Source organism: Scyliorhinus torazame, chromosome 15, assembly GCF_047496885.1.
Source record: "Scyliorhinus torazame isolate Kashiwa2021f chromosome 15, sScyTor2.1, whole genome shotgun sequence".
In the NCBI taxonomy this organism is placed as follows: Eukaryota; Metazoa; Chordata; class Chondrichthyes; order Carcharhiniformes; family Scyliorhinidae; genus Scyliorhinus; species Scyliorhinus torazame.
In genome coordinates, this window is record NC_092721.1 from 189,587,193 (window position 1) to 189,610,711 (window position 23,519).

The window sequence follows — 23,519 nt, forward strand, 5'->3', positions numbered from 1 at the left end:
GACTCTGTCTACACCTCCCGCTGCCTTGGGAAAGCAGGCAGCATAATCAAAGACCCCTCCCACCTGACTTCCTGACCCTTCCAGCTTCTTCCATCGGGTAGGAGATACAAAAGTCTGAGAACACGACAAACAGATTCAAAAACAGCTTACTAGCTGTTACCAGAATCCTAAATGACTCTCTCATGGGCTATTGGAATAATGGACTGATCTGATCGCTTCACACATCTTCTCTACTGGGTAGTACTACATTCCTGTATGCTTCACCCGATGCCTGTGTCTATGTATTTGCATTGTGTATTTATATTTGCCCTATTATGTATTTTCTTTTCACGTCCGGAATGATCTGTCTGAGCTGCACGTAGAACAATACGTTTCACTGTACCTCGGTACAAATGAAAATAAACCAATTCAATGCAATCCAATCTAATCCAACCATCAGGAGAGAGGAGAAGATTGGTGGGGAAGCGAACTACAAATCATAAAATCACAGAATCCATGAATTTACAGTGCAGAAGGAGGCCATTCGGCTCATCGAGCCTATACCGGCCCGTGAAAGAGCACCCTACCTAAGCCTACCCACCTCCCTATCCCCATAACCCAGTAACCCCACCTAACCTTTGGACACTAAGGGGCAATTTAGCATGGCCAACCCACCCGCACATCTTTGGATTGTGGGAGGAAACCGGAGCACCCGGAGGAAACCCACGCAGACACGGGGAGAACGTGCAGACTCCGCACAGACAGTGACCCAAGCCGGGAATCGAACTTGGAACTGGTGCTGTGAAGCAACAATGCTAACCACTGTGCTATGTTTTCTAAATATATATCGGATAACAGAAGATGCAACAGGCCCGACTACATTGGAACTGAACTATAATATTTATCCCTCATTCAGGATTAGATTAATTTATAATGTCAGGTGGAAAAAATGTACAATAAGAATACGCACGAGATCGAAGTATTTTGCAAACGCTCCCGGCTGGTATCTATGTCCCAGGAATGGATGAGTGGTTACATGGGCACTGCTGTGAATGAGCTAAGAGATAAATCACAGGGGTATTCAAAAAAGATTACATTTTTGATCAGCTCTGGTGATACGTTGTATCAAAAATCAGTGGAACTTTCATAACCCTGTCCAACTGGAGTCGCCAACATCAGGTCCCGCCAGAGGATCTGCATGATAAAGATAAGGAAACCGCAACTGTGATCTGAAGCCTATATTGAGTTATCTGCTGCACAATGGGCTCCAGTGCTCTGGATTGCAGTGGGTAGCACTGCTGCCTCACAGCGACAGGGACCCAGGTTTGATTCCGACCTTGGGTGACTGTCTGTGTGGAGATTTCATGTTCTCCCCGTGTCTGCGTGGGTTTCCTTCGGGTGCTCCGGTTTCCTCCCACAGTCCAAAGATGTACAGGTTGGGTGTATAGGCCATGCTAAATTGCCCCTTAGTGCCAAGTATGTGCAGGTTAGGTGAGGTTATGGGGTTACATGGGTAGGGCAGGGAGTGGGCCTAGGTAGGGTGCTCTTTCAGAGGGTCAGTGCAGACCTGGGCTGAATGGCCTCCTTCTGAACTGCAGGGTTTCTATGTTCGGCAAGGAGAAGCCAAAATAGTCTGGGGTCACCTTTCCTGAGGTTGTTCAATGACCGGAGAGTCACGATCTCCTTAGAGATCAATGATGAGATTCAAACTTGCAGTTACTAGCTGAAAAGCTGACATGGCAAGATTTCACATTTTAAAACTTTTATTGTAACAAATGACTAAGAAAACACTACTGACTAAACTCTGGGCGGGATTTTCCATGTGTTTTGCAGCGGCGAAGGTGACCAGCTATTGGCAGGCGGTGGGATCTCCTGGTCCTGCCATAGTAAAGGGAGTTTCTTGTTGAATGCACCCCTCACTGACAGGAAACCACCGGCAGGGGTGCATCGTCGGCAGGACTGGAAGATCCCAACGGTGTGAAAAGCTGGAAAGTTCTGACTGCTAATTTGGTTTTGTGGGCAACTTATGCTGTAAATTACAGAAAGCGAAGGCCCCCTTTCATACTTATCATCGCACTCTCAATGCAATTACAGACATTCTAGCACACAGTGCACAGTTGCTCCCAACAACCAAAAAGGATGTTGTTGTGTTTGGCCTTAATTCCAGGCATTTGCCAAATCTGACAACCTGCATCTTTAGAGATGCTCCCAAGAAAGGATTTAAAAATTCATGAAAGAAAAATCAAGAATTGCTGAGGAAAAAAAACATTGAAATCAGTTTTAGATTTTGGTTTGATAATGCACAAGTGTTATCAGCCATTTCCTCTGGGTATTGGATCTCCTGCACCCTTATCTGTTCCATACACATCTACTCACAGTGTTTATTTATGCGTGATTGGCTGCAAAGTGCTTTGAGATCAAGCAAGGTACTGCAGGCATTACAGAGTAGGGCGAGATCCAGATCGCGATGTCTCGTGAAGCTTTGTAAAATCTCGCGAGGCGTTCCAAGCGTTGCAAATCCCGCAATTAGCCGGCATGGCCCTGCAAATCCTTCCTTTACAAGTAAATTAGTAAATTCCCTTTCGAAAGTTACAATCGAATTTGCTTCCGCTGCCCTTTCAGGCAGTGTCAGAGTGAACTCACTGCACCAAAACATTCTCATCATCTTCCTTCTGGCCCTTTGTTGATGATTTTAGTTCAATGTTGTCTGTTTACTGAAGCTGGCCACACTGTTTCCTTCTCGCCACTCAGTCAAAATTCACCATAGCTTTGAACGACTCCACTAAACCTCCCCCTTCGTTTTTCTCGGCTTCGAGAAGAATAGTCCCAGTTACTCTCTACATAGCTGAAGTCCCTCATTCCCGCGACTACTTTTTCAAAAAGATATACGACTCACTTAAGAGTTTACTAACTTCTTGAAAGCACAAGACGACGGCTCACCACCACCTTCTAAAAATAGTTTGGGATGGGAAATAAAAAGGAAAGTAAAGGTTAATAACAACATGTCAGTAAAATTGTATAATAAGGACTCAAGATGCAGTTGCAAGACCATGTGGGAACCGGGAAGGGTGGGAGGTTTATGACAAACGTACAAGATGTTGCTTTGTCCATTATAATTCAGTGTTGTTGAAGGTCATAGCTATGGGGCGCGATTTAACCGGGAACAAATCTATATCTGGTTTTGGGCGCATTTAGCGGGATGCATCTCCGCCGCTGCGGCACCGAGAAAGACCCAGCTATTCAACGTATCTTTGCTGGGTTTTTTTGGCCTCAGGGAGCTTCTCGTCGCTGAGGCTGCACCTAGACTCAATTCCTGCTGGCGAGCCTTGCGGGAAAGGCTCCTCGCAGATCGGGGAAAACACGGGGAGAATGCGCGAACTCAACACGGGCAGTGACCCAAGGCCGGGATCGAACCCGGGTCCTCAGCGTTGTGAGGCAACAGTGCTAACCACTGCGCCACTATCCCGCGCGTTGACGTGGCATCTTGATACATTACCGCCACTGGGGAAGTTTTCCGGTGGGGGACTGGCATGTGGATTGGATGCCGGCTGGAAGGAAGCGGGCAGTGAACCCACAGCCCCGCCCCACCTACCCCTGATGTGTGAAGAGGCACCAACCTGAATAGAGATGGCCTCCCTGTGGCAGCTTCGTGGCGGAAGGTTCCATCCCCCTACAAATGGAGATCACGGGCAGCAAAGGCCTCATTCGGGGTCCGGGCACTGCCATGGGCAGGGATTCACCGATATTAGAGTAGGCTTCCCTGATTGACCCCAACAATAATGTTATTTATTTTCACCCTTCCAAGAGTGCTTCTGTTCGGAGGTGCCCTCGCATTCCCCTAGCTGCCTCAGTAGTGCCCATCACTCTGACCCTTCCGACAGGGCTGCCAAGTCTTGACATCACAAGCCCTGGTATTGGACCAACAGCGTAGGGAGCCTGCCGACCATCCTTAACTGCATGAAATGCTTGGAGGTTGACAATTAGGTGGCTGCGTTGAGAAATTAGCTTCATCGGTCTGGTTCCCAGCAAGTGCGAACTCAGGCTTCCCATTTGGTCCCAATGTCGGGATTCCCAACTCCAGAGGGAAATCCTATCCATTAATTCAGCATCTCTCTGGGCAGCACGTGGTTAGCATTGCTGCCTCATGGCGTCGAGGTCCCAGGTTCGATCCTGGCTCTGGGTCACTGTCCGTGTGGAGTTTGCACATTCTCCCCGTGTTTGCATGGGTTTCGCCCCCACAACCCAAAAAGATATGCAGGCTCGGTGGATTGGCCACCCGAAATTGCCCCTTAATTGGAAAAAGAAAATGAATTGGGTACTCTAAAATTGGGGAAAAAATGCAGCATCTCTCTGCACAGAGGCTGGCACACCTGCTGAGTATTCCCAGCATTTTCTCTTTTTCTTTCAGATCCCCAGTGTCTGTTGTACTTTGCTGTTTTTGTCTGTTACTAGTGTCACTTCAAAGCAATTTCAAAATACAGCACAGACATCTGTGGTATTTCTAAATACAACTGTGTATCATAGATGGACTCGGGCTGTGAGTTATGTGGGAATAGGTTCTATGCATTGCACTTTCGCGTGATGCACCGGTTTTTAGATTTTCAGAGCCATTTTGTGACTCCAATTTAGCTCCAAGGAAAGGCCTTTGATTGACACATTAAAGAAAAGGATTCAGAATATTTCGACAGCGAGATAGATCACAATTAGGTCCGGTGATGTAAAGCGACAGCGGGTCAGGAGCCCATTTTACCTCAATCAGAATTTTTCTTTCCGATTGACTCTGACAGGAATAGGAGGTTGGAATATGGGCTGCTAACTCACCGCCATCCATCTCACACTATCGCAATAAAGTCAGGATCAACCAACCCCAAGAACCCAATGGGTTTTTCAGGGATTGATTAAAATGAGCGGATTATGTGCAGCTCTGGATAATAACGTGTATTGATTGCAAATAAAACCAGAAGGTAACAAACCGATTGCGGTATTGCTGTTAAAAGTTTGGATTTGGATTTGTTTATCGTCACGTGTACCAAGGTACAGTGAAAAGTATTTTTCTGCGAGCAGCTCAAACAGACCATTTAAAATAAAAGAAAAGAAAAAGAAAATACATAAAAGGGCAACACAAGGCCTACAATGTAAATACATAGACACTAGCATCGGGTGAAGCATATAGAAGTGTAATATTAATCAGGTCAGTCCATAAGTGGGTCGTTTTGGAGTCTGGTAACAGCGGGGGAGAAGCTGTTTTTGAATCTGTTCATGTGGGTTCTCAGGCTATTGTATCTGCTGCCGATGGCAGCTGAGTGGCAACGCGGGCATGCATTATGCCATTAGTAATCCTGTACTGACACAAGAAGAACTATTTTTAAATTTTACCAGAGATTCATGTCGTTAACGTAACATCTACAATATATTAAAGAGCCTATTTTAACTCCCTCCATTTGAAGGAAATCAAGTGACATGGGAGTTAAAATTGAATCATGGTTTCAGACAACTGAAAGGCATGTTAGGCGACCTCAGAGGACGTTTAAGAGTCAACCACAGTGACGGTCGGCTGAAGTCACAGATAGGCCAGACAGCATGTTTCCTTCATTAAAGGGCATTCGCCAACCTGTTGGGTTTTTAAGACAGTCGGCAGCTTCATGGTCACTTATAGCCGATATAAGCTGCTTCGAGCATTAGAATGAGAAACAGAGAAATATAGAAGATAGGAGCAGGAGGAGGCCATTCGGCCCTTTGAGCCTGCTCCGCCATTCGTCACAATCATGGCTTATCATCCAACTCAATAGCCTAATCCTACTTTCTACCCAGTACCTTTGACCCCATTTGCCTCAAGTGCCATACCTAGCTGCCTCTTGAATGTATTCAATGTCTTAACCTCAACTACTTCCTATGGTAATGAATTCCACAGGCTCACCACTCTTTGGGTGAAGAAATGTCTCCTCATCTTTGTCCTAAATGGTCTTCCCCAAATCCTCAGACTGTGACCCCTGGTTCTGGACACACCCACCATCAGGAACACCCTCTCTGCATCCACCCTATCCAGTCCTGTTAGAATTTTATAAGTCTCTATGAGATCCCCCTCATTCGCCTGAACTCCAGCGAAAACAATCCTAACCTAGTCAATCTCATCTCTCCTCATACATGAGTCCCACCATCCCCAGAATCAGTCTGGTAAACCTTCGCTGCACACCAGTGAGAGCAAGAACCACCTTCCTCAGAAAAGGAGATCAAAACTGCACACTATATTCTCCAGAAGACTGGAGGATAGCAAATGTTGTCCCCTTGTTCAAGAAGGGGAGTAGAGACAACCCCAGTAACTATAGACCAGTGAGCCTTACTTCTGTTGTGGGCAAAATCTTGGAAAGGTTTATAAGTGATAGGATGTATAATCATCTGGAAAGGAATAATTTGATTAGAGATAGTCAACACGGTTTTGTGAAGGGTAGGCCGTGCCTCACAAACCTTATTGAGTTCTTTGAGAGGTGTCCAAACAGGTGGATGAGGGTAAAGCAGTTGATGTGGTGTTTATGGATTTTAGTAAAGCGTTTGATAAGGTTCCCCATGGTAGGCTACTGCAGAAAATACGGAGGCATGGGATTCAGGTTGATTTAGCAGTTTGGATCAGAAATTGGCTAGCTGGAAGAAGACAAAGGGTGGTGGTTGATGGGAAATGTTCAGACTGGAGTCCAGTTACTAGTGGTGTACCACAAGGATCTGTTTTGGGGCCACTGCTGTTTGTCATTTTTATAAATAACCTGGAGGAGGGCGTTGAAGGATGGGTGAGTAAATTTGCAGATGACACTAAAGTCGGTGGAGTTGTGGACAGTGCGGAAGGATGTTACAAGTTACAGAGGGACATAGATAAGCTGCAGCGCTGGGCTGAGAGGTGGCAAATGGAGTTTAATGCAGAAAAGTGTGAGGTGATTCATTTTGGAAGGAATAACAGGAAGACTGAGTACTGGGCTAATGGTAAGATTCTTGGCAGTGTGGATGAGCAGAGAGATCTCGGTGTCCATGTACATAGATCCCTCAAAGTTGCCACCCAGGTTGAGAGGGTTGTTAAGAAGGCGTACGGTGTGTTAGTTTTTATTGGTAGAGGGATTGAGTTTTGGAGCCATGAGGTCATGTTGCAGCTATACAACACTCTGGTGCGGCCGGATTTGGAGTATTGCGTGCAATTCTGGTTGCCACATTATAGGAAGGATGTGGAAGCATTGGAAAGGGTGCAGAGGAGATTTACCAGAATGTTGCCTGGTATGGAGGGAAGATCTTATGAGGAAAGGCTGAGGGACTTGAGGCTGTTTTCGTTAGAGAGAAGAAGGTTAAGAGGTGACTTAATTGAGGCATACAAGATGATCAGAGGATTGGATAGGGTGGACAGTGAGAGCCTTTTTCCTCGGATGGTGATGTCTAGCACGAGGGGACATACCTTTAAATTGAGGGGAGATAGATATAAGACAGATATCAGAGGTAGGTTCTTTACTCCGAGAATAGTAAGGGCGTGGAATGCCCTGCCTGCAACAGTAGTGGACTCGCCAACACTAAGGACATTCAAATGGTCATTGGATAGACATATGGACGATAAGGGAATAGTGTAGATGGGCTTTAGAGTGGTTTCACAGGTCGGCGCAACATCGAGGGCCGAAGGGCCTGTACTGCGCTGTAATGTTCTATGTTCTATGTTCTTGGTGTGGCCTCACCAAGGCCCTGTATAATTGCAGCCACACATCCCTGATCCTGTTCTTGAAACCTCTCGCAATGAAAGCCAACATACCATTTTCCTTCTTTACCGCCTGCTGCACCTGCATGCTTACCTTGAGCAACTGGTGCACAAGGACATCCAGGCCCTGCTGCACACTCCCCTCTTCCAATTTACAGCCATTCAGGTAGTAATCTGCCTTCCTGTTCTTGCTCCCAAAGTGAATAATTATCCAAATTATACTGCATCTGCCATTGATTTGCCCACTCACTCAACATGTCCAAATCGTGCTGAAGGATCTCGGCATCCTCGTCACAGTTCACCCTCCCACTGAACTTCGTATCCTCTGCAAATTTTGAGATATTACATTTTGTTGCCTCATCCAAATCATAAATATATATTGTGAATAGCTGGGGTCCTAACACCGATCCCTGTGGCACCCCACTAGTTACTGCCTGCCAATTTGAAAAGGACCCGTTAATTCCTACTCTTTGTTTCCCTTCTGCCAACCAGTTTTCCATCCATCTCAATGCACTTCCCCCAACCCCATGATAATCTTGCATGATAATCTCTTATGCGGGACTTTGTCAAGCGCTTTCCAAATATATCACATCGACTGACTCCCCCTTGTTAACTCTACTCGTTACATCTTCAAAGAATTCCAATACATTTGTCAAGCATGATTTCCACTTCATAAATCCATGCTGACTCTGTCTGATTATGCCACTGTTTTCTAAATTCTCCGCTATAAAGTCCTTGATAATGGATTCAAGAATTTTCCCCACTACCGATGTTAGGCTTACTGATCTATGATTCCCTGTTTTCTCTCTACCTCTCTTTTTGAACATTGGAGTGACATTAGCCACCCTCCAATCTGCAGGGTCTATGCTCCAGAGTCCATAGAATCCTGTAAGATGACCATCCACTATTTCTAGAGCCACTTCGTTAAGTACTCTGGGATGTAGATTATCAGGCAATGGGGATTTATCGGTCTTCAATCCCATCAATTGCCCCAACACCATTTCTTTACCAATATTGAGATGGCTGTTTGGTCCCTCAAGCCTGGTCCACCGTGAGAGCAGCTGGTTAGTCAATTTCAGCGGGAGCATTGCGGAAGGAGGTTGCTGGGAGGTAAGTCAACCTTTAAAAGCACTTCTCTTTGCAGGGGCAGGCCAGTCGATTTCGGCGGCGTGAGAGCAGCTGGTGAGTCAGTTTCAGCGGGAGCATTGCGGAAGGAGGTTGCTGGGAGGTAAGTCAACCTTTAAAAGCACTTCTCTTTGCAGGGGCAGGCCAGTCGATTTCGGCGGGAGTGGAGCTGGCTGGTTAGTCAATTTCAGCAGGAGCTGAGAATTTTTCTTTTTTTTTTTAAATTAGTTTTTTAGGCGGGATCAGGAAGTCGACCCGCGGACGTCTGGGAAGACCCTCACCAATAAATTCTGGTGGAGAGGAAACCCGAGACACTACACGTGTAGTGTCTCCCACCCACCCTCCTCCTCTAACCTAATAATAAAACCCATTGGTCTGAGGTAAGTACCATATTTTTATTATATTATTATTATTTTTTATAAAAATTTAATTTAGTTGTTAGCCAGATCTTGGTAGAAAGTTAGAGGAATGGCAGGGAAGGGAGTGCAATGTTCCTCCTGCAGGATGTTTGAGGTGAGGGATGCAGTTAGTGTCCCTGCTGATTTTACCTGCAGGAAGTGCTACCATCTCCAGCTCCTCCAAGACCGAGTTAGGGAACTGGAGCTGGAGTTGGAAGAACTTCGGATCATTCGGGAGGCAGAAGGGGTCATAGATAGCAGCTTCAGGGAATTAGTTACACTAAAGATTGGAGATAGGTGGGTAACTGTAAGAGGGACTGGGAAAAAACAGTCAGTGCAGGGATCCCCTGCGGTCGTTCCCCTGAGAAACAAGTATACCGCTTTGGATACTTGTGGGGGGGACGACTTACCAGGGGTAAGCCATGGGGTACGGGCCTCTGGCACGGAGTCTGTCCCTGTTGCTCAGAAGGGAAGGGGGGAGAGGAGCAGAGCATTAGTAATTGGGGACTCTATAGTCAGGGGCACAGATAGGAGATTTTGTGGGAGCGTGAGAGACTCACGTTTGGTATGTTGCCTCCCAGGTGCAAGGGTACGTGATGTCTCGGATCGTGTTTTCCGGGTCCTTAGGGGGGAGGGGGAGCAGCCCCAAGTCGTGGTCCACATTGGCACTAACGACATAGGTAGGAAAGGGGACAAGGATGTCAGGCAGGCTTTCAGGGAGCTAGGATGGAAGCTCAGAACTAGAACAAACAGAGTTGTTATCTCTGGGTTGTTGCCCGTGCCACGTGATAGTGAGATGAGGAATAGGGAGAGAGAGCATTTAAACATGTGGCTACAGGGATGGTGCAGGCGGGAGGGTTTCAGATTTTTGGATAACTGGGGCTCTTTCTGGGGAAGGTGGGACCTCTACAGACAGGATGGTCTACATCTGAACCTGAGGGGCACAAATATCCTGGGGGGGAGATTTGTTAGTGCTCTTTGGGGGGGTTTAAACTAATGCAGCAGGGGCATGGGAACCTGGATTGTAGTTTTAGGGTAAGGGAGAATGAGAGTATAGAGGTCAGGAGCACAGATTTGACGTCGCAGGAGGGGGCCAGCGTTCAGGTAGGTGGTTTGAAGTGTGTCTACTTCAATGCCAGGAGTATACGAAACAAGGTAGGGGAACTGGCAGCGTGGGTTGGTACCTGGGACTTCGATGTTGTGGCCATTTCGGAGACATGGATAGAGCAGGGACAGGAATGGATGTTGCAGGTTCCGGGGTTTAGGTGTTTTAGTAAGCTCAGAGAAGGAGGCAAAAGAGGGGGAGGTGTGGCGCTGCTAGTCAAGAGCAGTATTACGGTGGCGGAGAGGATGCTAGATGGGGACTCTTCTTCCGAGGTGGTATTGCTGAAGTTAGAAACAGGAAAGGAGAGGTCACCCTGCTGGGAGTTTTTTATAGGCCTCCTAATAGTTCTAGGGATGTAGAGGAAAGGATGGCGAAGATGATTCTGGATATGAGCGAAAGTAACAGGGTAGTTATTATGGGAGACTTTAACTTTCCAAATATTGACTGGAAAATATATAGTTCGAGTACAATAGATGGGTCGTTTTTTGTACAGTGTGTGCAGGAGGGTTTCCTGAAACAATATGTTGACAGGCCAACAAGAGGCGAGGCCACGTTGGATTTGGTTTTGGGTAATGAACCAGGCCAGGTGTTGGATTTGGAGGTAGGAGAGCACTTTGGGGACAGTGACCACAATTCGGTGACGTTTACGTTAATGATGGAAAGGGATAAGTATACACCGCAGGGCAAGAGTTATAGCTGGGGGAAGGGCAATTATGATGCCATTAGACGTGACTTGGGGGGGATAAGGTGGAGAAGTAGGCTGCAAGTGTTGGACACACTGGATAAGTGGGGCTTGTTCAAGGATCAGCTACTGCGTGTTCTTGATAAGTATGTACCGGTCAGACAGGGAGGAAGGCGTCGAGCGAGGGAACCGTGGTTTACCAAGGAAGTGGAATCTCTTGTTAAGAGGAAGAAGAAGGCCTATGTGAAGATGAAGTGTGAAGTTTCGGTTGGGGCGATGGATAGTTACAAGGTAGCGAGGAAGGATCTAAAGAGAGAGCTAAGACGAGCAAGGAGGGGACATGAGAAGTATTTGGCAGGAAGGATCAAGGAAAACCCAAAAGCTTTCTATAGGTATGTCAGGAATAAGCGAATGACTAGGGAAAGAGTAGGACCAGTCAAGGACAGGGATGGGAAATTGTGTGTGGAGTCTGAAGAGATAGGCGAGATACTAAATGAATATTTTTCGTCAGTATTCACTCAGGAAAAAGATAATGTTGTGGAGGAGAATGCTGAGACCCAGGCTAATAGAATAGATGGCATTGAGGTACGTAGGGAAGAGGTGTTGGCAATTCTGGACAGGCTGAAAATAGATAAGTCCCCGGGACCTGATGGGATTTATCCTAGGATTCTATGGGAGGCCAGGGAAGAGATTGCTGGACCTTTGGCTTTGATTTTTATGTCATCATTGGCTACAGGAATAGTGCCAGAGGACTGGAGGACAGCAAATGTGGTCCCTTTGTTCAAAAAGGGGAGCAGAGACAACCCCGGCAACTATAGACCGGTGAGCCTCACGTCTGTAGTGGGTAAAGTCTTGGAGGGGATTATAAGGGACAAGATTTATAATCATCTAGATAGGAATAATATGATCAGGGATAGTCAGCATGGCTTTGTGAAGGGTAGGTCATGCCTCACAAACCTTATTGAGTTCTTTGAGAAGGTGACTGAACAGGTAGACGAGGGTAGAGCAGTTGATGTGGTGTATATGGATTTCAGCAAAGCGTTTGATAAGGTTCCCCACGGTAGGCTATTGCAAAAAATACGGAGGCTGGGGATTGAGGGTGATTTAGAGATGTGGATCAGAAATTGGCTAGCTGAAAGAAGACAGAGGGTGGTGGTTGATGGGAAATGTTCAGAATGGAGTACAGTCACAAGTGGAGTACCACAAGGATCTGTTCTGGGGCCGTTGCTGTTTGTCATTTTTATCAATGACCTAGAGGAAGGCGCAGAAGGGTGGGTGAGTAAATTTGCAGACGATACTAAAGTCGGTGGTGTTGTCGATAGTGTGGAAGGATGTAGCAGGTTACAGAGGGATATAGATAAGCTGCAGAGCTGGGCTGAGAGGTGGCAAATGGAGTTTAATGTAGAGAAGTGTGAGGTGATTCACTTTGGAAGGAATAACAGGAATGCGGAATATTTGGCTAATGGTAAAGTTCTTGAAAGTGTGGATGAGCAGAGGGATCTAGGTGTCCATGTACATAGATCCCTGAAAGTTGCCACCCAGGTTGATAGGGTTGTGAAGAAGGCCTATGGAGTGTTGGCCTTTATTGGTAGAGGGATTGAGTTCCGGAGTCGGGAGGTCATGTTGCAGCTGTACAGAACTCTGGTCCGGCCACATTTGGAGTATTGCGTACAGTTCTGGTCACCGCATTATAGGAAGGACGTGGAGGCTTTGGAGCGGGTGCAGAGGAGATTTACCAGGATGTTGCCTGGTATGGAGGGAAAATCTTATGAGGAAAGGCTGACGGACTTGAGGTTGTTTTCGTTGGAGAGAAGAAGGTTAAGAGGAGACTTAATAGAGGCATACAAAATGATCAGGGGGTTGGATAGGGTGGACAGTGAGAGCCTTCTCCCGCGGATGGATATGGCTGGCACGAGGGGACATAACTTTAAACTGAGGGGTAATAGATATAGGACAGAGGTCAGAGGTAGGTTCTTTACGCAAAGAGTAGTGAGGCCGTGGAATGCCCTACCTGCTACAGTAGTGAACTCGCCAACATTGAGGGCATTTAAAAGTTTATTGGATAAACATATGGATGATAATGGCATAGTGTAGGTTAGATGGCTTTTGTTTCGGTGCAACATCGTGGGCCGAAGGGCCTGTACTGCGCTGTATTGTTCTATGTTCTATGTTCTATGTTCTATGTAGCAAGATCGTAACTGACCATTTACTACAACTTCAGGTCCCACACTATCTCCTTTACAAAAATCAATCAATCCCCGTCTTGAATTTATTCAACAATTGCACATCCACAGCCCTCTGAGGTACAGAATTGCAAAGATCCGCAAACCTCTGAGTGAAGAAGTTTCTCTTCATCGCAATGCTAAATCGCAAACCCCTTATTCTGAGATGTATTCTGCTTTTTATTTCTGATTTTACTTTAAACCTAACTCAAATGTTAGGATTTGAGCTCCAGCCTTATTGTGCAGTGCAGAAACTTGGGCAGCATCAAGGAGAGAGGAACAGTGGCTCGATACCAATGAGATGCGGATGCTGAGATGGATGTGCGGAGTGATGAGAAAGGCCAACATCAGGAACCGGCACATCAGGTGGGCGGTGAAAATTGTGGGATTGTCACAGAAAGTATCAGGAAAGAAATTTTAATGATCTGGTCATCTATTACGGAGAGAAACGGGAAACGCGGTGAGATGAGTATCGGAGATGGGATGACCTGAAGATGGAGAAGAGGAAGGCCTAAGGCGGTGGTAAGGGATTTAAACACAGTGGGATTAACTGAGGGAATGAAGCAGAAAGTGCTTGAAAACTGCAGCATCGGCGCAAAGAGAAACAGAGTTAATGTTTCAAGTTTTTATGACTCTTCTGCAGTTCTAGATTGTGTGCGGAAAGTGAGACTGACAGGAAGAGAAGCAGAGGGTAATCAATCTAGCATTGTGTCGATCCCAAGTGAAATGGGAGAAGCCCGAAGAATAAGAAAAGTCTCTCGGGCTTATCCAGGTATCTAAATTACTATTCCATGAACATAACTGCTAGGCTACCATGCCCCATTGCAAGAAGTAGAGCATGGACGCCATGGCCCCTTCATTACAAGCCTTATTACAAGAACACCTTTGGTCCGATATCGCATTGCAGACCAATGACTAAGGTCAGAGCATATGGGGTTAGGGGCCGGCAAACAGAATGGATACAAGCTGACTACGCACAGAAAACAGAGAGTAGGGTAGCGACTCACACTGGCAAACAGCAATGCAGGGGCAGTGTTTCAAAACCAGCAATATCGGGACCGAGGCAGTGCAGGATTTCGGAACCCAACAGATTTCAGGTTGGGTTGTGCGGGACAAGTCAGGTGGGGTCAAGAATGAACCGGCGTGAAAGCGACAAAATGGATAACTAGTCAGGCACCACGCCGTGCCGACGCAGCCCCAAACCACATTGCCCTCCTGGGTTAGATTTTTTTATGTTTTATTCATTTAAAATTTATGCACGGCAATTCTAAAAACCCAGAGTTTTCAGACAACTCTGCTCTTTTGACAGCTATATTTGAGAGCCCACGCTTATAGTTGGTGTTCCACAGGAAGATTTGCTGGGAATACTGTTGTTCATAGTTTCCACTGCAATCCGAACTTGGGAATCTGAGGCGCCATTTCTAAATTTGTAGAACCGCACCAAATCGGAGGGCAGAGTTGATACAAAGGTAGAATGCGACACAGTATAAGCTATTCACAAACTTGCAGAATTCATATTTAATTTGCAAATGAATTTCGATATTGATAAGTGGAGGAATAAGGGGCGTCATTCTCCGACCCCCCGCCGGGTCGGAGAATGGCCGTTGGCCGCCGTGAATCCCGCCCCCGCCGACGTCTCCGGTACCGGAGATTGGGCGGGGGCGGGAATCGGACCGCGCCGGTTGGCGGAACCCCCGCTCAATTCTCCGGCCCGGATGGGCCGAAGTCCCGCCCAGAAATTGCCTGTCCCGCCGGCGTAAATCAAACCTGGTATTTACCGGCGGGACCAGGCGGCGTGGGCGGGCTCCGGGGTCCTGGGGGGGGGCGCAGGGCGATCTGACCCCGGGGGGTGCCCCCACGGTGGCCTGGCCCGCGATCGGGGCCCACCGATCCGTGGGCGGGCCTGTGCCGTGGGGCCACTCTTTCCCTTCCGCCTCCGCCACAGTCTCCACCATGGCGGAGGAGGAAGTGACTCTCCCCACTGCGCATGCGCGGGAAACTGTCGGCGGCCGCTCACGCTCCCGCGCATGCATCGCATTTCCGCGCCAGCTGGCGGGGCAACAAACGCCATTTCCGCCAGCTGGCGGGGCGGAAATCCCTCCGGCGCCGGCCTAGCCCCTCAATGTTTGGGCTCGGCCCCCAAAGATGTGGAGCATTCCGCACCTTTGGGCCGGCGCGATGCCCGTCTGATTGGCGCCGTTTCTGGCGCCAATTGGCGGACATCGCGCCGTTGGGGGAGAATTTCGCCCAAGGTGACCACATATTGTTTGAATAGTAAGAATCTAAATGGGAACAAGGAGAAGTGAGAACGAGAGACACCAACACACAAATCACTAAAAGTAGTTCCACCGGCTAATAAGGCCATAAAAAAGCAGACTAGGTGTGAGAGTTCATTTTGGGAGGGATGGGAGGGCGGGAATTGAAAAGCAGGGAAGCCATGTTGAACTTGTAAGGCAACTTCGTTGGAACACAATTGGAGAACTGAACACCATTCTGGTCTCCATATTTTAGGAAGGATAAAGATGAATTGGAGAAGATTCAAAAGATATCCTTAAGGATTGAGAGATTATAATTATTAGGAAAAAAAACATGCTGGTGCTCTTTTCTCAAGGAATCTGGGGCTTTGGAGGGTCACTTGATAGATGTCTTTGAAAAAGTATTAACAGAGTTTCAGCTGTGAAGAGAGGCTGGTGAGGCTGGGGTTGATTCCTTTGAGCAGAGAAGGCTGATGGCAGACCTGATTGAAATGTACAAAATTATGACGGAAATGGATGAAAGTCACCACAGTTACTGAGGACCGTAGGCTACTCTTCCATTTTGAGAGAATTGACTGTTGGTAATTTAACCTGAGGGGTCACTATAACTCAGGCGAGGAGCAGGGTTGAGAAGGCGGGGCCTTTATGGATAACCTTCGCCGGTACAGGAATTGAATCCAGACTGTTGGCGCCGCTCGGCATTACAAACCAGCCCCCTTTCATGCTTTGTCCTTCGGAAGTGCACCTTAGCACCCTGGCAGTGCCAACTTGGCACCATGGTAGTGCCAACCTGACACACTGGCAGTGCCAACTTGGCACCATGGTAGTGCCAACCTGGCACACTGGCGGTGCCAACCTGGCCCTGTCAGGGTTCCAGGGCAATTCTGGGGCACTTCCTTGCCATGTCTCTAACCACCCAAGGGCATCGATGTCCTGCGGGACCCCGGCGTTGTTATCACGTTTGGCCTCCAACGATGGAAGCTAGTAGCGAATGCTGCCGGCCTCAGCTATGCCGGCGGGAGTGGGGGAGGAGGGAGAATCCCTGGAGCCAGGAGACTCTGGCTTCAATAATAATAATAATAATTGCTTATTGTCACAAGTAGGGTTCAATGAAGTGACTGTGAAAAGCCCCTAGTCGCCACATTCCGGTGCCTGTTCGGGGAGGCCGGGGCGGGAACGGTCTGCGCGCATTTATATACTAATTTACATATGTTAATCTGGGGGCAGAACGTTGCGCAGTGCTTAGCACTGCTGCCTCATGACGTTGAGGTCCCAGGTTCGATCGCAGCCAGGGAGACTGTCCGTGTGGAGTTTGCATATTCTCCCCCGTCTGTGTGGGTCTCAGCCCCACAACCCAAAGATGTGCAGGGTAGGTGGATTGGCCACATTCAATTGCCCCTTATTAAAAAAAATATATGTTAATCTGGTTAACGCCCAGTGAGGGCATGAACCGGATAGCTGCTGGTCTGAAGCATCACCTTCCGTTCAGCGCCCGCTTGAAACCCATTTATGGAATTGTGGGATGTACGCTGGGAGCGACGCGGGCGGAGAATCTCCCCCTACAACTCTACGATAAGGAGGAAATATTTCCATACTTGGGGGGAACAAAAATTAGCGGCTTAAATATAAAACGGTCACCAATAAATGCAATAGGAACTTTTTTTAAAATTTGGTCATGGGATGTGGGCCAGCATTTAGTGCCCATCCCTAACTGCCCTTGAGGAGGTGGTGCTGAGCAGTCTTCTTGAACCGTTGCAGTCCATGTGCTGCAGGTACACCTACAGTGCAGTTAGGGAGGTTTGGAAGGTGCTGCCAAAGGAGCCTTGGTGAGTTGCTGCTGTGCATGTTGCAGATGGATACACATGGCTGCCAACATGCACCGTTGTTGGAGGGACTGGATATTTAAGGGTGGTGGTGAGTTTGCCAATCAAGCTGTTTTGTCCTGGATGGTGTCAAATATCCAGGCAATTGGAGAGTATTCCATCTGTACTATAGCATAGTTACAGCACAGGGGGCCATTCAGCACATTGTGTCTGTGCTGACCCTCTGAAGGAGGAATTCACCTCGTGCCATTCTTCTACCTCCTCCCCATTGCCCTGCACATTCTTTCCTTTCAGGTGATATTCCAATTTCCTCGTGAGCGCGTCAACTGAAACTGCATCCACCACACTCTCGGTCAGCACATTTATCGCTGTGTGATACAGCCTTTCCTTGTGTCACCATTGTTTACTTTGCCAATTGCCTGAACTCTGCCATCTGCTTCTTGATCGATCCTTCCACCGCTGGTGACAGTTTCTCTCTTTCTGCTCTCTCCAGACCCATTCATGATATTGAATAACTTTATCAAATCTCTTCTCAATATTCTCTTCTCCAAGACGAACAGTCTCAACTTCACCAATCTTTCAACACAGCTCAAGTTTCCCTCTCAGGAATCATTCCCATAGATCTTTTCTGTATAATCTCTAAAGCCTTCACATTTTTCTGAAAGTATGATGCCCAGAATTGCAATACTCCAGCTAATAATAATAATGTTTATTGTGACAAGTAGGCTTACATTAACACTGCAATAAAGTTACAGTGAAAAGCCCCTAGTCGCCACATTCCAGCGCCTGTTTGGGTACACAGAGGGAGAATTCAGAACGTCCAAATTACCTAACAAAATTGTTTATACACGTTTAAGCTAAACTCTTTGCTTTCATTCCCTTCTTCCGTGTTGACAAAGCCCATACAAACAAGAAGCAGGGGCTGGACATTCAGCCCCTGAATCTTCTGTGTCACTTAGTAAGATCATGGCTCATCTGGTTCCAAATGCTTGTCCTGCCACCTTTGGTGATTGATGCACACATACACCCAGTACATTTGACTTATGACTTGCAGATAGCGGACAGACGTTTGGGGAGTCAGGGTGTGAGTTACTCGCTTCAGAGTTCCCAGCCTCTGATCTGCTCTTGTAGCCACAGTGTTTGAATGGCTGGGTCCAGGCCCAAGGAGCTGCTCCCTCTCTCCACTCTCCAGAAAGGCTGTGAGTTGATGTATCCCTGAACTGACCAAGACCTGAATTAATCTACCGTGAAACCATTACAGGCTGCAAACAGAGACCTGGGTCTGAAAGCTTACTTGAAATGAAAAAATGAAAATGAAATGAAAATCGCTTATTGTCACAAGTAGGCTTCAAATGAAGTTACTGTGAAAAGCCCCTAGTCACCACATTCCGGCACCTGTTCGGGGAGGCTGGTACAGGAATTGAACCGTGCTGCTGGCTTGCCTTGGTCTGCTTTCAAAGCCAGCTCTTTAGCCCTGTGCTAAACAGCCCCTATTATCTAATTCTTTGAAAGAAGGTCTGCTTAAAGTCAACCATGTGAAATAAAGACTTTATTTATTTTTTCGAATGATTTTCACCCATCTCCTCCCCTCTGTGTTTGTCTGTCTTAAGTGCGTGTGTCAAGTTAAAGTGGGGGATTAGGAATTAGATAATAGTTGGCCAGTTGTATTTGCTGCAGAGTTCAGTCTAGTTTTTGTTATAAATAAAAAGTAATTCTGTTTAATTTTACAAACCTGGTGATTGTAATTATTGGGCAGCAAAGGGCCAAATACTCGGGGTGTTTTTCTAAGAATCATAGAATCATAGAATTTATAGTGCAGAGGGAGGCCATTCGGCCCATCGGGTCTGCACCGGCTCTTTGAAAGAGCATCCTACCCAAGCCCACACCTCCACCCTATCCCCATAACCCGACCCAACACTAAGGGCAATTTTAGACACAAAGGGCAATTTATCATGGCCAATCCACCTAACTTGCACATCTTTGGACTGTGGGAGGAAACCGGAGCACCCGGAGGAAACCCACGCATACACGGGGAGAACGTGCAGACTCCGCACAGACAGCGACCCAAGCCGGAATCGAACCTGGGACCCTGGAGCTGTGAAGCAATTGTGCTATCCACAATGCTACCGTGCTGCCCAGAACTATTGGTTAAATCAATTATGTTGCGACTCCGGGTTAAGAGGGGCTGGAATTGACCGCACACTAACCCAGGGTGTCAAAACACTACTATCCCCAAAGCAGGTTGGTGTAAGCAGCCGAGACAAACCGAGGAGAAGCTATCTAGCACTAATCGTCCTGGGCGTCACTCTAGGTCAGAATACTGAAAACAGGAACTGAAAGTAAGAACTGATGTAAATACAACGTTAAGGTTCTCACCGTGGACTACACCTCTAACAAAACCTCAAACCATTCCTTTCTCTCTTATCTGCTTTTTCCAGTACTCTTTATTATTTTAGTTTTGCTTTGGATTTTTTCGACTTCCCATTCATTAGAATCAACCTAATAAAATGCCTCTGGGGCTTAAGAGCAAAGCGGGCACAAATTCAAATTGATGAACCGATTCTTGCCATAATAATCCGTTGCTAATAACCTCACAGCCCTATTAAGTTAGCAGCCCCCGCAAAAAAGATTCACAAAGATGAATCACAAGGATTCCCTGCAGAAAACGTTCCTTTGCATAAACATTAAAGCAGTTAGTCAGACAAAAAGGGGTGAGGTAGAATATGGGGTCTGCGGTTAAGTATCAGTTTCAGGGTGGCACGGTGACCAAGTGGTTAGCACTGCTGCCTCATGGCGCCGAGGGCCCGGGTTCGAATCCTGGCCCCGGGTCACTGTCCATGTGGGGTTTGCATATTCTCCGTGGGTCTCACCCCCACAACCCAAAGATGTAGGTGGATTGGCCACACTAAATTGCCCCTTAATTAAAAAAAAGAATTGAATGCTCTAAATTCATTTTTTAAATGTATCAGTTTCAATTACTCCTGATTTTAATAAGCTCCTGTAAATTTGCACACAGTCGCACAATATACACACACGTACACACAACACACAACACACACATATACACATTTACACTCACATGCTACACATAACATTCAGACACACACATCTACACACATGCAGACATATATACACTTATACTCATATACTACACACGCATATGCACACCCACTTACACAGTAATATACACAACACACACCACACACACGTATACACAGACATACACACAAACATATACACACACCACACATAGATATACACATGCACACATATATACATACAAAGAGTGCATATACACATGTATACACAGATATTTACACACAGACACACATATATACATACACAGGGACAAAATTCACACATATTTACACACTGACAGAAAGATATACACAGACACAACACACACGTACATACACACACAAACATACTCGCAAGTATACATACACATAGTTGACAACACAATGGTCAGATCACACTAACTTCATTGCAGTGTTAAGGTAAGGCTACTTGTGACAATTAAGATTATTCTTATAAGTGAGTTCTCACAATCAGCGCACAAGAATGAGGGACTGAAAGAATTTTTCAGGGCAGGGATTATCCTGTGATCAGATAAAATGACTTACCGCTTGTGATTTTCAAATCCACTCCTCCTCAGGTTCCTGTGACGTTTTTTTCCAGCCTGCTTACGGTGAACGGACGGAGGAAGGGGAGCTCAGTGTGAGCCAGAGGTGAACTGTGAAGCTCCCACCTGGAGCCTCAGACACATCTGTCTGCCTGGTCTGACTGGACGCTTGTCTTCACAGCTACGTGGCACTGATGTTGCGTTCCGCGGGTTTAGCGGAGCAGTGTAGGAGAAGCCAGGGGCAGCAGCCAGAACCCTGGAGAGGGGCTGTGTCCTGTCAATGTGAACGGAGCGCAGGCTGAATGTGGCGAGGAGCGCAATACAGGAATGAGGGTGATGGCTATTGATGGGGCGATGCGGAGAACATCCTGTGTGCAGGACATGATGTGTCCTGCAGCGGTCTACATGCACATCATTGGACACGTCAACACTAATTAATAACAAACAACATTAAAAAAAACACCCCGGTTTTTATCCACTCTTGAAGCGAGATTGCAGGGAGAAGTTCAGGATGTGTTGGTGTTCCACCCTCCTCACTGTGAGACCCGCCCTCTCCACGCCCTTACCCAGCTCAGCCTTGCAACACTTCAGGGACATTTTGCGTCACTGCCTAGTGTTCAGGATTGAACTTGGTGAAGCGGTGAGTAACTGGGCTTGGATCCTCTTTCTGTGTGTTAGTAACTCCCCCCCCCCCCCCCACCCCCTGCTCTCCTCGGCAGATCTTTCAACTGCTGGGCTTGGCTGCCAACGGCCTAGAGATACAGATTCCTCTACCCCTCCCTCAGTGCCAATCCACACACAACCCCAAAGACTGCATCTCTGGCAGTGCCCCGCTCCCTGGGCACCGGGTTGCCAACTTTCCAGCAATCCGCAACACTCTCGTGTGAGCAGCTATGGCAGAGCCTACGGTCAGATAACAGTGCCCTAAAATAAAGTTCTTTCAACACGTCTGCTTATTAGTCATGGCAAATTGGATGTGGAGAAAAGGGCAGTTTGCCAGCCCAGGGTCAATGGGGAAGATTTTCTCCACAGGTGTCAGGAGTCCGATCTCAGATTCAAATAGACCTCAGGGTTTGGCATTGACCTGGCAATGGTCATTGGGTTGTGATTTTCTACAAATTTGCCCATTACTGGCTCGAGCTGGGCTCGAGCACCCCCTCGAGCACACCCGCAACACCAGGCTGATGCGTCAATTAAATGAGAGAAATCCTGGGCTGGACTCTCTGATTTGGAGACTATGTCCCCATGCCGGTGTGGGAATGGTTAGCCAGGAAAACGGGCACAAAATGGCCACCGATTCCCTGTTTTGCTGGGGACTAGCAGGGAGGCAGCGCAGAGCGTCCGATTCTAGCTGCCGATACGCCCTGGAGAGTTGCCGGATCCGTGGTGCGCATGCGCACGGCGCCGACCTGCAGCGGCCGCACCGTGCTTCATGGCGGATGCCGCTCGCGGACCCGGCCCGCGAAATAGTCCCCCCCCCCCCTTTCGGGTGCCTCGCGCGCCCCGGACCGCCCCACCACAGTGCCCCCAGCCCCGAATATGTCCACCCCTGCCCGCGGATCGGCCCTCCCCTGACTGTGGCGGGCGCTGGACTGAGTCCGCAGCCGCCAAGCTGAGTTCTCGCAGGGTGAGACCATACGTGTCCCACTCTGTCGGGAACTCGGCCGGGCAGGGGCGGAGCCTCGTGGGGCGGGCCTCAGCCAACGTACGGAGGCCGTGGATACGGCGTGTGCCGTACTCTGCGTGTACGCCGCTTTTCAGGGGGCAGAGCATCGCAAAAGCCCCGTCGCCCCCGATTTTGCCGTCATAGGGGATTCTCCACCATGTTGCTGAACGCGATTTCGCCATCGGGGATCGGAGAATCCAACCTCTGATCGCCCCAATTTTTCAACTGAAGGAAAAAGTTGGATTAGGAGCCTGCCAGCACTGTGGGCGGGAAGCCCCTCTGACAGGGGGATGTGGCAGCAGCTGAGGCCAGGCAGCTGCGCAAGTTCACTGCGTCCACCTTGGGCTACCACTGCGTCCACCTGGTGCCTTGGGCTACCACCAGGAGATGACCTCCAAGGGTTGTTCCAGTCACCCTCTGACAATAGGCCGTCTTCTTTGGCGATCACTCGCTAACGAGTATGATTGTCCACCTAAGCAACTCCATGTTACTGGTCATGTGTTCTGTGGGTTCTCGTGTTGCTGATGACGCTGATCCTAGAGCCACGTATTTGGCCACATACTTGGCAGGTGTTTCCGGGAGGTGGGATCGGACCTTGGACACTAGAGGCAGGATTCTCCAATAATGAGGCTATGTCCCCACACCAGCTTCAAACACGAGCGTTTCACTCTGAACTTTCCTTAAGAAAGTCCAGAGTGATTCTCCAATTTGCAGAGCGCTAGCAGGGCCCCGGTGTGCTTCTCCCAGCTCTGGCTGTGGATATGGGGCCCTGCACTTCCGGTCGTGAGTCCGCGCATGCGCACAGCGGCAGCTGCCCCGTGCAATATGGCGGACTCAGTCCACGGAGCGGCATCATGAATGTAGTTTCCCCCCTAAATCACGCGTGCCCACGGATCGTGGCATCCTGATCGTCCCCCCG

General features: G+C 48.0%; 1 protein-coding gene across 2 annotated transcripts in view; it reads right to left on the reverse strand.

Moving 5' to 3' along the window:
- Positions 1-21,450, reverse strand: part of LOC140392078 (S-geranylgeranyl-glutathione receptor P2RY8-like) — an 87,278-nt gene extending 65,828 nt beyond the window's left edge. For both annotated transcript variants that reach the window (XR_011935239.1, XM_072477313.1), the window contains exon 1: positions 20,936-21,450. The gene's annotated coding sequence lies outside the window, so the exon portion shown is untranslated. The remainder of the gene's footprint in view (positions 1-20,935) is intronic.
- Positions 21,451-23,519: the final 2,069 nt, after the last annotated feature.